We start from the raw sequence: 16,131 nt of genomic DNA, 5'->3' as shown, positions 1-16,131 counted from the left end.
TAAGGGGAAACAGAAGGCTTCCTTTAGTTATTATGCTTTGTGTGTTACTTCAGTGGTACATTATATACTGCACAGGGATGCATAAGTGTAGCTAGACTGCAATAGATTTACCCTCAAGGTAATGTACCCTCACTGGAAGGTCGCAACAACTTTTCAGGAGGACATAGCACTACGAGGATAGGGAAAGTTGCAGCAGCAGCAGTCTTTAAGTGGAAACCGTTATCATTTAGCTGTTAAACTGGATATGAACTTAAAACACATGTTTGTGTCAGTCTTTAGAAAATATTGATATTTTGGCATATTACTCTGAATGCTTCTCATTTCAGTAGATGCTATGGTTTCTGCTGTTCTGACCTTTGTGGATTCATACTTATAGCATGCGTTGTGTGTATTATAGTAAAGGTCATTGTGGTGTCTTGAAAAAAAGTATTTAAATCTACTCACATGACTTCATGTAGCTGATTTAGTGTGAAGTAGACTGTTAAGGAAGGCAAAATGTGTACTGTGAAAAATGTTAGGAGAATCATGGATGTATCCATAGCAACAGTACCTTAGCGATTTATTACTCTGTGATACTTAGAGAGCTGTCCATCTGATAAAGGTGCAGGTCCTCAGTACATAATGCAGTTGTAGAAAAAATAATGAAGGCCTGTCAAAATCAGTGAGTACACTTTTGTGAATAAGCACATTATTTTGCATTCAGGGGGTTGAGAACAAAAAAGAGTTTCAGAAGAGAACTATGAACTATAAAATGTTCTGACTCATTTTCTGTATCTGTACATAGTAAAGTATGTATAGTTCCATGCAAATCAAAATTAATAGTAATCACAGTCATTTGAATATAAGCAAAATTGCAGTGTTCTCTCAGAAATAGGTTTCTTTAGCAGAACTATATTTTGTATTGCTTGAAGTACAAATAAATTATTGTCATTACCTCTAATGGAATATAACAATGGTCTATGTGACCCTATTTTATGAAGAATATTTCTAAAAGCATGTAAAAGTAGTTTATTTTAATGTCAATAGCTAAGGATGTGAAAAAATGTAGCTACATTAAAACTTTTTGGAGTGGTAGAAATTAATTTTGACCTTCAGTGGTTAGGATCATCAAGCACTCATTAAATACTCAATATTACCAACGGCTTTTTACATGCTTACATCAAAATAAATCCTTATTGGACAGCCCTGTCAAAAGAACTATATCTTTATCAAAATGGGTTGTTAAAAATCCAGCAATTTCATTAAATAATACATGTCACATAAAATGCAAATCCCACAGCAACCAAATAGTAAAGGGCTCATCAGTACTCATTGTATTTTATTGCTTTATTATTTTAATTTTGGTAACAGATTATTTTTGTGATTGCACACCAGGACAGATAATGTAAGATTTATTTATCTGCAAAGGTAGCCGAAGTTTGAGAGTACACAAGTTCTGTTGTGAATTGTTGCTGCTGACTTGCACAGTACCAGCTGCAACAGGGCTTATAGAACTGGAGCTCTAATCATTTGTATTCTTACCTGCACAGGCTAACATTTTGACCTAAGTTTAGTTCAATGTTAGGATAATCACCTCTCAACTGGAAAAGAATGGGCAAATGTGTTACTTGTAAAAACACCTCATCTGATGAAGAGTTGTTTGATCTTGAATGAATGCACCAATACGACTGGACATTAGACTTTAAACAAACAAAAATTCAGCCAAGGGTAGCTACAAGCAAGATGTGATGAAAAAAGGGCAGTTAGATGCCAGTGACCTGGGATTTTTCAGCAATTGGATAGCTTTAAGAATAAATTATAAACAATATAAGGTATGTAACTTGTGTATATTTACCAGATAGCCTGAGTAAACATTTTTGACTGCTGGGTATTTCTATTAAGAATCTGGTTATTGATGAAACAATTTATTGTTGGATGAATGCGATAATTTCCAGACTATTAGCTATGATTTTTAGATTATATAAGGCAATTTCTACTGACTGGACTACTTCCTGACTCTGTTTAGCAACTTGCAGCTGTGGTGGAATAATAAAACTTATAAACAAATATGAAAGGACAATTTCTGTATCTTTTATTTTAATGTGTTGGCATTATCTTTAAATGTGCAAAGTCTTGACTAATATTATTGATTAATTGTTTTTTATTGAATTTGTTGGATTTATGTCCCAGACCTTATTGGCTAAATATTAAGACTTCACTAATGTTTGGTTTTTGGGAACAATTTAGGCAAGATTATGGTGAAAAAAAAACATTGTTCACAAGACTTCTACAACTGCCAATATTGCTAGTTAACTGGACTGATGAGCAAATTCTTACAGAATATTAAGTGAAATTCCTAAGCTTGATTTTTTCCAGTACATTTGCATAAGACAGAACAGCAAAGCCAGTTGTTTGCTATCAAAATTCAATACTAATCAACTTCTTTCACAAACTAGCTGTTCTGGTGGCATAGAGGGATAAAGCCCTGACTAAGGCCCAGGTGACCAACGATTAGGGGGTCAAGCAACTGACAAAGTGGTAGGAAGGGATGGGCATTATCATCACTTGGAGTGAGGGCAGTCCTGTGGTTATCTCTAGTGATGACCCTTGGTGGAAGCTGCGGATGTCACTACTAGTGGAGTGTCTTAAGGGGGAATAGGGTGGGGACATGACTTAACTTAGGAGGTGAGTGAAACCAAAACAGTTCCCCTTTAAAATCTTGAGTTCCGAAAAGTTTGAAGCTTACAAGATTGAGTCCAAAATGTCTGAAACTCATATGCTTGAACTGGTAAAAAGGAACAGAAAAGTGTTTCTTTTTGCCTGAAGCTGAATTGTGTGGATCACAACACAGTGGAGACTATAGTATTGATCTTTTCTCTACTGTAGTGCAGTCTTGTAGTTGGAATATATAAGTAGTGGGGGATGTGGGAGTTGTAGGGGAGGTTGGTCCCCTGCAAGAACATGTGTTTTGTGGGATTTTCTTGTTTGTGTTTTTTCAAGCTTACAAAAATTGAGCATTTGTTTCAGTCTTGTAATCTTCAAGATTTGAGGATTTTGATGGTTTAATATAGAACCAAGTAAAACGCTACACATCCCCATTGCACAAACATCTTCCAGATTATACCATGGAAACGTAAGGTGGTGGAAACGGACTAGGTCAAAAATAAAAAAAACAGCAGATGTTGATAGCCTGCCCCCCCCCCCCCACCATACACAAGTTCAATGTCAGCCTCAGCCCTATCAGATGATTCCAGGGGTCAGAGGTGGCTGGTAGTCCTGGTAATAGACAAGGGACACTAAGTAGGGTGCCATAGGAAGATGCAAAAGGGACACCCCCCTATAAAAAAGCTTCTAAAAACTGCAAGCATGCCTTGCAGACATAGTCATATATAGCAATATTTCAACCAGGGCCTTGTATATTCCACTGAACAAGAAAAACAGAGATGTAGTTACTTGAACTGAAATCCCTGGCTTTACACAACACCAGCACTGACATAATATGCAAGTGCTTTATAACAATATTAAACATGGCAAAATACATATCATTTCATTTTACTCACTGTTAAATAAGCAGATAATTTTGAAAGTGCCTTTCTATGGGATTTACAAGGATTGTTACTAAGCAGTTATAGTACAATACAGAGGAAGATGGGATGAAGGTGTTGGCTTGTTTTAGACATATTAACTGCACTTGATGTGCCACTTCCTGGTTTGTAGGTCACACAAGCAACATGGTACAAAGCCCCCTTCCCACAGTTTTGCATGACTGGCCAAATAATATAGTTAACAGTGTTAAATAGTAGGCTGATAGACCCGTGATATGTAAAAACTCAGCACACTAAATGAAAAAACTAATGAAATAATTCCATAATCCTGCTGTAGTGCAGTTAGTTTTCTATAAGAATAATAAAACGGGCTCACTGATTTTTTCCTTTTCTGCCACCACATATGCCATGGCAACCATGCAACTACATCAGTACCATAAAACAGTAGAAACTGTACAGACACAGGTACATAGTCAATAATTCATTTCAGCACACTGGCATATAGTGCATCCCAGAGCATGTAGATCACTCCACAGGTTGCGTGTCTACACAGGTCAGAGAAATAGCATAACAGCCACAGATTAAATAAAAGGCAGAGTGATAGTGACATTATACATCACAAAGGAATTTGTCAGGTTTCAAGTGCCAGGTCATGTGCTGCATAAAGGGATGCATGTGTTGTGTTGTCTCCTAACTGCTCCAATGTGCATTTTCATAGACATTGAGTCTCATATCCAACTTGAATAGTGCATAAAATGTCAGCAGCTCATACTCAGCTATAGCTAACTGTTGATATCCACAGGAATGAAGGAAGGCAGGATGTGTACAGGAGTCACTGAGTATGGTTTACAAAGCCTTGTAGCACATGGACATGTTAGTCAAACTGGGTGAACACCATGTGCAGTGGGCCCAGTGCAGTACAAGCAGTGAATGGCTTCAGTGTGCATTGCGGGACCTGACAAGTGTACTAGCACTGGGGTACCTAGCAGATTATGGTACATATCAGCTGTACAATCTGCTCGCAGTATCACTGACCAATGAGTAATATGCCTCAATATTAAAGTATCCAAAATGGTTTTCCTGCACTAGTTTGAATGTAAACTGGATGAGTTTCAGATCATAATTTTTATTACCTAATTTTGAACTCTTCATTTGAATTTTAAAATGAAAATCACTGCCAGTATAGTTTTGCTTTGTTAGTTTGCAGGGATTCAGTTGCTTGTTTATTTCTATTATTTTGTTCATCTTGGTGGTTTTGCAACTGTGGAGTTAGTATGATGAAGTAATAGGGTATGGCATAAACCCACCCACATAGGGGTTACAAAGAGGCTTTCCCTTCGCAAAAAAATGTACTTTATATATTTTTTTCAAAGATGTGAAATGGTAACCATTTATTTTTTCCAGTGAAATCTTCAGCTATATATTCTCTAAATGAAGCATAGGGGAAGTGCTCATGTCATTATGAAGCTACTGAAATTTGCTCAGCATGACTGAGTAGCAGCACCATGTGCATTACACTGTATGATAGGGTACCAGTGTCATGTGTGTTACACAGTGCTATAGGGTAACAGTGCCACGTCCACTACACAGCATGATAGAGTACCAGTAAATATGCATTACACAGTGTGCTAGGGTACCTGAGCCAAGTGCATTACACAGTATGATAGGGTACTACCGCCATGTGCATTACACAGTATGATAGGGTACCGATGCCATGTGCACTACACAGTATGAGATTGTACCGGTGCCATGTGCACTACACAGTTTGATAGGCTGTCCCCATGTGTACTACACATTATGATAGGGTACCATCACCATGTGCACTACACAGTATGATAGGGTACCATCGCTCTGTACACTACACAGCATGATTGGGTACCAGCACCATGTGCACTACACAGCACAATAGGGTACCAGTGCCATGTGCACTACTCAGCACAATTCAGTACTGGCGCCATGTGCACTGCACAGTATGATGGGGTACCGGCACCATATGCACTACACAGTATGATAGGGTACTAGCCTCATGTGCACTACACATTATGATAGGGTGCTCGCACCATGTACACTACACACTATGATAGGGTACTGGCACCATGTACACTACACAGTATGATAGGGTACCAGCAACATGTGCACTACACAGTATGAAAGGGTTCCAGCAGCATGTGCACTACACAGTATAATAGGGTACTGACACCTTGTACACTACACAGTATGATAGGGTACCAGTTCTATGTGCACTACACAGTATGATAGTGTACCAGCAACATGTATACTGAAAAGTATGATAGGGTACCAGCAACATGTGCACTAAACAGTATGATAGGGCACCAGCGCTAGGTGCACTACACAGTATGATTATGTACTGGCACCATGTGTACTACATAGCATGATTGGGTACTAGCACCATGTGCACTACACAGTATGATAGGGTACTGGCAGCATCTGCACTACACAGTATGATAGGGTACCACCGGTATGTCCACTACACAGTAGGATAGGGTACCAGCACCATTTGTACTGCACAATATGATATACTGGCAGCATGTGCACTACACAGTATGATAGGGTACCAGTGCCATGTGCATTGCATAATTTGACTGGGTCCCTGCACCATGTGCACTACATAGCATGATAGGATACTAGCACCATGTGCACTACACAGTATGATAGGATACTGGCAGCATGTGCACTACACAATATGATTTTGTATTAGTGCCATGTGCACTACACAGTATAATAGGGTACCAGCGCCATGTGCACTACATAGCATGATTGGTTACTAGCACCATGTGCACTACATAGTATGATAGGGTACTGGTACCATGTACACTGCATAGTATGATAGGGTATTGGTGCCATGTGCACTACACAGTATGATAGGGTACCAATGCCGTGTGCACTACATAGTATGATAGGGTACTGGTGCCATGTGCATTACACAGTAAGGCATCATGAAGAGAAAAGTGTGTATGTAATATGAGCACCAGCAGTTAGAAGAACAGCAGTAGCAGCAACAGCTTGCAGTCTCCTCATGTGCAGCAATTGCTCTCAGTACCTCCTGTACAAATCATATATAATATAGTCAATTATGACACATTTCCAATAATAATCACATTGTATGTTTTGAGACATGATGGTCAAAAATTTCAGCTCAGGGGCAGAATAAAGTGATGCTCAAGAGGTGACTCTTGACTACCAATATCAAGAACATCTAACAAGCAAGTTATTTTTGGAAAGAAGTAATCATAATTCTTTGTAGTACATAGTTCTTTAGCTGCCCCAGTGTACTACTTGTCACAGACATAAAGTATAGGAGTACAAAGTGCTTCATGGCATTGAAAGCATACACATGGCAGCCAGATCTTAAGTGTCCCTCTGATGAATGAAAGGCTGATAAAGCTTTTATACACTTCAGTCTACCGTGTGTGTGTGTGTGTGTGTGTGTGTGTGTGTGTGTGTGTGTGTGTGTGTGTGTGTGTGTGTGTGTGAGAGTGTGTTTTTGTAATAAATATATATGTATGCAGTTTTAAATATTTATAACCATATGACTACATGACATTTCCCCTAAGACTCATTTAGACTAAACTGAAAATATCTAAAAATTTAATCTAAGACTCATTTCATCTAAAACGCACTTAATTACAATGTTTTGCTTCTTTTTTTTTTACCCCTTCTTTCACTCTCACAGCTGTACCAATGCCCCTCATTCTTTGCTGTATCTACTGATCTTCCATTCAACCCCTGGTCCAGTTTCCATATTTCAGCCAGGGGCACTGAGGATCTTAAGGAAGTGTTGAAGAAGGGTCATTGCTGTTCCACTTCAAGTTGTTTTTTTATTTTATTTTATGACCTACCTCTGCTTCACACTTTTCCCTCTCTCTTGCAGATTCTGTTGGTATATCTGAGGGGCAGGTATGCATTAGAGACATGCATCATATCTTCCCACCTTCGTGGCTGCTCAGTCATGTCTATACCCATTCCCCCTTTTAGACCAGTTTCTCAGTGCCCATAATGGATTATCACCAGAGATATCCTCAGGACCACCTTCCCTTCCAAGTATGCTAATGCCTATCCCATTCTGCCACACTGTCAGTCACCCAAACTGCTAATCGAAACTGGCTTGGCTGTTTTGTAGTCAGGCCTTTGTCCCTTGATGTCATCCTAGTGGTGACTTAGAAAAGTGTAGCAGGCTATAGAGAATTAATATTGGTGCGGTTTAGCATATTAGGGTGATATAAATTACAAAATAAATTAGTTTAGTGCACCTTGTTAATGCCCACCCACAAGTATGTGCATCAGTAGTGACGCATTGTATTTGGTGTTTTCTGTTCTCTCTGTGGTTGTGCAACCATGGAGTCAGAATATTTAAACAAGAGGTGGTGAGTGGGGGTAAAGCCCTCTTCATAGTGGTGCAGGGTGGCTTGCCCTCCTGCAAAAAAGAAGTTTTTAAGGAGTACTTGCTGTGTATGAAGTTTTAAATGTAACGTGAGTTAACTAAATGTGCTTTAGATTAAATGTATTTACAATGTAATCTTTAGATGTTTTTTGATTAGATGAAAAGTTTTTTAGTTAGAACATAATGCATGTGTGGCTCTTCTCTGAATGCCTAATATGCAACACACTCCAGCTAGTACTGGACTGTTGTATTAGTCAATTCCAACCACTCAGAAGAGGGTCTATATTAGAACACCAAACTTTCAAAATTTTGAGTGTTCTAATATCGAACCCTATTAATCGAAAATTTAAAACATCGAACATACAGAACAGGAAATTTTTTCCTAGGGAAAAAAATTGCTGTTCCAAAACACATACACAACACAAGCACACCAAACAAACAGCAATCCACACACATATACCTAAACTTTTACACCTAACCCTACACTAAACTATACATACACCACTAACTATCCACTTATCTTAACCCAAACCCTAACCCTAATGTCCGTCACTATTGCAGAGTCACCTCACCCACGCCCTAACCCTAACTCAAACTCACCTACCCCACCCTAAACCTCACGTCCACACAATCGCACACTTACCTGACCTGCGCCCTAACCACAACTCACCTAACCCAGCCTAACCCTCACGTCCACACAATCGCACACTTACCTGAACCCAACCCGTAACTTTCCACCACAGCACTGAAAATACCAAAGCAACAGAAATGGACAACTGAATTATTTCCCTAGGAAAAAAATTGGTTTTCTGTTTCTTCGATATTTTCAGATTTCACTGAAAATGGGTCAATATTAGAACACTCGAAATTTTGAAAGTTCTGTGTTCTAATATAAACCCCCAGAAGAAATTTACAAATGTTATGCACTTCCCCATACATTCATTTCTCATTACAAAGTAGATGTGGTCTCCCAGGCAGGGCTTCCTTTGGTTCCACGGTTCTGAAGAGTTTGTTCCAATGAGCCACCCAGGACTGAGGTGCTAGGGACGCTGTCCCATCCAGCAGGAATGAAGGTGAGATTGGACAACAATAAGTTTTTACTGATTGTTTTTTTCTGTGTGACCTTCTTACTCTTTGCTTTAGTTTGTTAGTTGGGATATTTTGCAGTCACCCTAATGGTAATGGGCATCAGCTGGGTATAGCAGCCCTGTGTTTCTTATGCTTAGTCAAACACTCTGCTTGTGCTGTGCTGATGAGGTCATAACAAGGCCAAAATATGTATATCCACAGCTAATGGGATTTGGCTTTCTTGGCCTGAAATTGTCCATTAAAACAACTTAAAAAGAAAAAGTCATGGGCATTCAGAATCACCGTATAGCTGAAACACTCAATGTTCATAAGGATCATTTGCATATATCCCATGTGCCTATGATACAAGAGGTCCGAGAGGTCACTCAGTGGAAGTTCTAGCTTGGCTGGAGTTTTCATTTAGTTTTTATTGATTGTTTTTTCTATGTGACATTCTCACTGTTTGTTAGTTGGGATATGTTGCAATCACCCTAATGGTAATGGGCATCAGCTGGGTATAACAGCCCTGTGTTTCTTATTCTTCATCAAACACTCGGCTTGTGCTGTGCTGATGAGGTCAAAACAAATCTAAAATATGTATATCCACAGCTATTGGGGTTTGCCTTTATTGGCCTGAGATTGTCTATTAAATTGACTTAAAAAAAACTCATGGGCATTCAGAAGCACCATATAATTAAAACATCTGATGTTCATAAGGGTTATTTGTATATATCCCATGTGTCCCTGATACAAGAGGTTTGAGAGGTAACTCAGTGGAAATTCTACCTTGGCTGTAGTTTTCATTTAGTTTTTACTGATTATTTTTTCTGTGTGCCCTTCTCACTCCTTGTTGTAATTTAAAACTTATAGATATCAATGCCCAGGGTGAATAAATACCTTTGGAAAGTACCCCTTTATAGACAAGCAGAGTCTGATGGTCTCTGCACTAAAATAATAAGAGTTTCCAACACACTCAAGTTCATCTGCAGCTCATCATAAATTGCTGATGATCTCTCCCTCTTTTGCTCTCTCTCTCTCTCTTTCTCTCTCTCTCTGTATCATGAGCCATTTTTCCCAAAATATGGAGAACTGCCAGCATTACTCCTTTACCCAAAAAAGACATACACAATGAAGTAGACTCTTGTAGACCAAGCTATTCACATTAAAAATTATATAAATGGTCATTAGTAGATATATTAAAAAATCATCTCAGCTCCTATGGTCTTTAAAGTAATTGACTCTATGGATTTATAAATGAGCATAGTAGATCCAAAACATTACAGAATCTTTACAAAGAAAAGCTAAAAAGAATTATATTTCTTAAAATTAGCCAAGGTATTTGATTCACTAGCTCTCACAGTTTAAGAACTCCAAATGTATGACCTGCAGAAAATTGATCTAAACTGGTTCAGTAGCTATCTATGGCATAGAACATTCATCGTTCTAATAGAATAAGGACCCCTCATCTAGCCAGCCACTAATAAAAGGTCTTCCTCAAGGGCCAGTATATTAATCATTGTAAATCTCATTATTTCTAATTATAGTACCAATAATCATCAGCTGCAGCCACAGTGCATCTGTTGCATGTATGACACAATCTTCTGGGAAAGGCAATAAGACTACATAAAACTTATTCCTTGTTGGAATAACAGTTTATATTTCATTTTCCATGATTAGACAAACTATGCTCTTCTGTACTAACAAAATGCTGACAGGAGTAAGACAGAACTACTATATATGTATACCTGATGTATACCTGAAGGGATTTAGTTGACAGCAGTGAATACCTTTAGTTCCTTAGGAGGGGGTTTCATTTCTATCTTCCTTTCTGTAGTTTCTCTGTCCATAGGAAATGCTATTTCCAAAGTCATAGGTCTCCTTACCACAATGCACTTACATTTCTCCAAAAGGAATCATTGGAAAAGGAAGCAGTTCATCCTATCACCGCATGTTCAAATTCCCATTTTACAGGATCTTAATTCAAAGAAACTATTAAGTTAGCAACGGACAGTGTAATACAAAATCTGACATCTTGTCAGAGGAACCCTTTCTGGAAAAATCAGTGACCATGTATGAGGCCCATAATATCACATACCATAATTCTCAGCAGCTTAATAAAGTGCTCAGGTTAAATCATTGCTCATATCTACACAAAAATAAAAACAAAATGGGTACCTACCCAGTTGGACTTTCCAATTAATCAAATGTCAATAAACAAATAAAAATATTACTTTTGATTTTTCTTATGGTACATATGTAGACTTTTTAGTGCGTTGCTTGCTTGGAATTTCTTCATAGATGTGGGTTAGTAATTTTACTATACTACTCTTAGCAACTCTGAATGTGCATTCTCTTAGTTATCTCAAAATCCATAAAAAAGGGGTCACTCTATATTCATAAGCCGCGGTGGTGCAGGTAAGCTGCGGTGGTGCAGCTGTAGTGTTGACGCCTCACAGCAAGAGGTTCTCCCATTCGATTCTCGGCTGGAGTGCCTTCTGTGTGGAGTCTGCATGTCCTCCCCGCGGTTGAGTGGCGTTCGAAAGACATGCGTGAATGGGTGTGCCTTCGTTGAAAGTTGTGTGTTGGGCTGGCACCTCGGCACTGTAAAAATCTACTGCCAATCATTAGCAGACCAGAGTTCCACTGTGGCGACCCCTAACTGGGAAAAGTCAAAAGAAGAAGAACAACAACTCTCTATATTCATATTTTTTCTCTAAACTATGGAATTCACTACCTCTAGAAACCAGGACTATGCCTGGCCTAACCCACTTTAAAGACTCTTTAAAAAATCATCTCAAAAACACATGGCTCTGCTCCTAATGTTCAGCTCTTCCTCTTCTTCCACACTAGCTTCATCCTCTTCTTCTGTCCCATCTCACTCCTTCACAATGGACTTCTCCAGAACTATCATCTAGTTACACAACCTTCCCTTTTAAATAATAGAAGGTGGCAACCATGAAGTAATTAGTGGACAATGAGTACAACATAGTTAATTGATGGGATAGTAAGTAAATAAAATATAATAAGGAATTTCTAAAAGGTGCAGATATTTGATCTAACAGACTTTTTACCTGCCAATGGTTTTTAGACTGTTCTTGGGCTGGCCGTTGGCCAAGTGGTGTTCTGATTCTGGTGCTTTTGTTCTTGGCTGGTACGCTTTTTTGTTACATGGCTTGGAGTATCCTGTTTAGGGATGTGAGTGTTGTTTGTTAATGATTTTATCCTCTTAGCTTCAAGTGATTGTGATGTCTGGCATATGCTTGTTGGTTCACTGATGACATTGAAACAGCTAGGATGAGAATCAATATTGCCAAATCAGAAGCCATGGTTCATTCCTGGAAGAGAATAGATTGTTCCCTACAGAACAACAGGAGGAGGAGAAAGTAGCTATCTCACATGGAGGTGTTTATCAGTCGTGGGGTCATGTTCACAAATGAGGATAGAGGGGAGAGAAGGGTAAGGAGATGGGCCAGGGGATGGGTGCGGCAGTGGATTATGATGGTAAAGCAAAAGCAGAACCTTAGTATAAAGCTCTGAATTTACAACTCAGACTACACCCCTGACCTCATCTGTGGTCACCACCTTTGGGTAATTACTATCTAATGCAGATGTATGTGAAGACTAGAAGACTACAGGCCTGGTAATGCCTGGTACCCTTATAAAAGGGAGAGCAGAAAAAATCTGGGGTACTACAAGCCTATTAACTTAAGAGCAGTGGTAAGTCAGAAAGTCATAGGCAGAGATCCCTGAGGGGGGTTGGTTGGTAGCCTTTCAAGAAGACAGTTCTGATTATTACATGACTGTATATGAAAATCACTTGTAAACAGGTGGCTGTGTTTGAACATTGACACATGAGTGTTTTGGAAATATTAATGTTTTTCTTGTTAGCTTGGAAGATTGCGAAACTTATACTGGGAGACTAAAATTACACTACTTAACAAAATTACAAACAACACCAAATTTATAGAGCTGATAAGTATATTATGTCAGAACATAAAAACTGTTGTGGACTATAAAAGATGTTGTGGACCACAGTTGTGCAGTTTGTCAGTGCTAGCTAACTATACATGCAAAAGTCTGATAGAATTCAAAGCATTACAGAAACATATGAATCTGAAACCTTAGTGTTATGTTACATAAGATGAATTAAATAAAACATGAAAATATAAACCTTAAGTGACATATCACCAGTTTTGTGTGATGACCTGATACCGATAGAATGAAAACAGCTAAAAACTTCACTGGGTGTGAAATGGTCTAAACTGCATATCAAGCAGGAGCAGCCTTAACGCCTTGGGAATGGCCCTTGAGGCCATGGCAGCATACCCTTATTCACTTTGTGGATCCTTTAATGGGCTCCTTGGTCCTTACAGGAATAGTTGCAAATGTAATAAGGCATGGAATAATCTATGAGAAGTCAACAGCATCTAAAGACAATGTTTTTCAAGAAATGGCTGCCTGAGCTAATAGTTGGTAGAAATAGCCCATAGTTCTCATCAGAAGAATTGGAACCATTTGTTCATAGGCTCATAGGTAGGTACTAGGCTATCTGCCCGAAGGCATTTATAAGCCTAGCCAGAATGTGTTGACTTTCGCCGCCCTCTTAGATTAGTTCCCTGTGCCTCTGTCCTGCAGAGCCACTGAAGTGATTCCCCGAAGTAAACTTTCTGTTTCCCATCCACTCATGAAGGTTTCTCTTGAAGAGTGTTAGTGAGGAGCTCTGCCTAATGTAGATTGGAATCTTGTTCCAAAGCATGGGAAGTCTCTGGGACAGGAATTTATCCCTCTGGCTCCAGCACATCCTATTTATTGTTGTGGTGAGGTTTAGATCCCTAGAGTGTGTGGCTCGAGGGGCTATGGTTTTCTTTAGGTGGAGCATGTCCATCAATTCTGGGTTGGACATGGCCTTGTATGTCAGGCAGAGATAACCTCTGAGTAGGCGGGAGTACAGCTGGAGTTTCTTTAGTCAAGCTGCATAGGGCTTCTGTTTGAGGTCAGTGATCCTCTTGGTGAGGTACTTCTGTTGCAAAATGGTGTCAAACGTGTTATGAACATTGACCTCACTTTGGAATGTATACATTGTCCAGTAGTACACCAACAAGCTGCCTGAATGGTTTAAACCACTTTGCAAGAACATTCTGAGTCTTATGAGCCATGGCTGTAAACCAGAACAACAAAAGCGATACTTTTGCTCTGCATTGCATATATGACCACCACTCCTCTGCTAGGAATATAGCTTTTTGATTAGAAAGCTGTGCTCTGGACTGCGCACACTGAAGTATGATATGCATAGACTAGCATACAACATGCACTTTTCAAATAAAAATGACTGGCCAGTGTGAAAATTTACCACATAACAAGGTTTCACCAGGATATAGACCTGACAAACAACAACTAACCCAAACTATTTAATAGAATGGCAATGTATCTTTCTGAACTGACGCATTAAGAAGTTATGCAAAGCATTTAAGAAATTCTTAACAACCAGCTGCCCCAGATCCATGCACCAGTCAGCTGAGTTTTTGATGAACCTGACAATATGATATCATGATGTTATGACAAGCACCATGCAACCCTTGTCTGGAACACTAAACTTCTAAGGCTGTACTCTATGAAACATTTATTACCATATATTAACTGGACAAGGATTAATGACAATAACTATTTACAAAAGAAAGTTAAGTTTTGCACCTCAAGAGCTTTATCAGATCAGATCTCTGACCAATGAGGTTTGGATAATCAATTTGTTCTACACTATCAAATAGCCAAGACGCTGTCACAGGGTCCCTAATAGGTGACACTTTTTAATATCTTAACCTATTAACCGTTTAGTGGTCATTAAGGTCACAGAAGCAAAGCCTCCTTCCAAAAGCTACATTTATAACTGCAGATGCTCATTCTTAATTGAAGAAAGATTACAAGGGATACCAAAATCATTATTAAAAAGCATTAATAACATGAAACACTACCAAGTAACGTATCTGCATTGTTTGTCACCATGTGAGAAGTAAATGTTTATTTTTTTCTATATGCATTTTGCCTCTGGCCTACTGACTGTCATGCTACACCATGTCAGATTCAGCACATTCATTCCTCCATATGAGGAATGTAACCAGTACCATACAGGGGCAAGAAAATTCAGGAAGCCATCATACATTATGCATCATACAGCTGATTATGCACTGTCTGGCATCCTGGAAAATGAGGGTGTGTATGTAGTCCTAATCCCTCCCTCTAGAAGGGGATACAGGCAGCCCACATCACCCCAGGGACTCACAATACCTTCTTCTATGATAATGTCTGCTCCTGTACCATCACTAACAAAGTCCACCATCAGGCAGTGTCTTGGTGAGCCAAAGTTCTGCTCACAGGATGTTCTGTGCAGTGGGCTTCCCCATGAGTCCTTGAAGTAAAAGCCACCAATGGACCAAATTACCAAACACAACTGATTGAAAAATCAACTACACAAAAAAGTAAATGCAAGCCAGCTTGTTCCCTTAACATCCTGAATATACAGGTACGAGTCCAACAGTTGCACATATACAAAGAATGGAAAAATCACTGAAATGAAAGGAATCACTGCTGATGCAGACTTAGAAGCTAAAGCAGCAGCAGCAGCAGTGATTTCCAAAGGAAAATAGTGATCAAGGAGTTTCAGTTTGTCAAGTTGTACTCAGAGAGTTGGTTCCTCGGCCAGTTGTAATCTGAGGATCAGTAAAACATAAGTGAAGTTCTCCACGTCCTCCAAATGATTGTGACAGCTTTTGTTCCTGCTCTGTCCTTTCCTCCCCTCCAGAATGGGCACACCCTTCCTTCCCTGCTAGAATCATTATGTGCCATAGCCACTAAATGAACACAGGTCGCCTGACCCGTAGTCCGGCATGTACCCCCCCTTTACATGAACAGTGCTGTCAAAACAAAAGTAATAATAAATAATGTAGTATGTCAATACTTGGGGTTCTGGGATGATGGAGGCTCAGCAATAATAATGCCAACACCAACTGAATCATATGAATACTTAGTAAACCTTCAGTGAAATTTAAAACATTAGGTAATGGCCTTCGTTCTAATTCATACTTTTATATTAGGGTACAAACAAATAGGAATGAAATGAAGTATAAGAATAGTGAAGTGCAG

The sequence above is a fragment of the Protopterus annectens genome, chromosome 3.part0 (assembly GCF_019279795.1).
Source record: "Protopterus annectens isolate FY-2018-M chromosome 3.part0, PAN1.0, whole genome shotgun sequence".
NCBI lineage: Eukaryota > Metazoa > Chordata > Ceratodontiformes > Protopteridae > Protopterus > Protopterus annectens.
Note: the sequence above shows the minus strand (reverse complement) of the source record.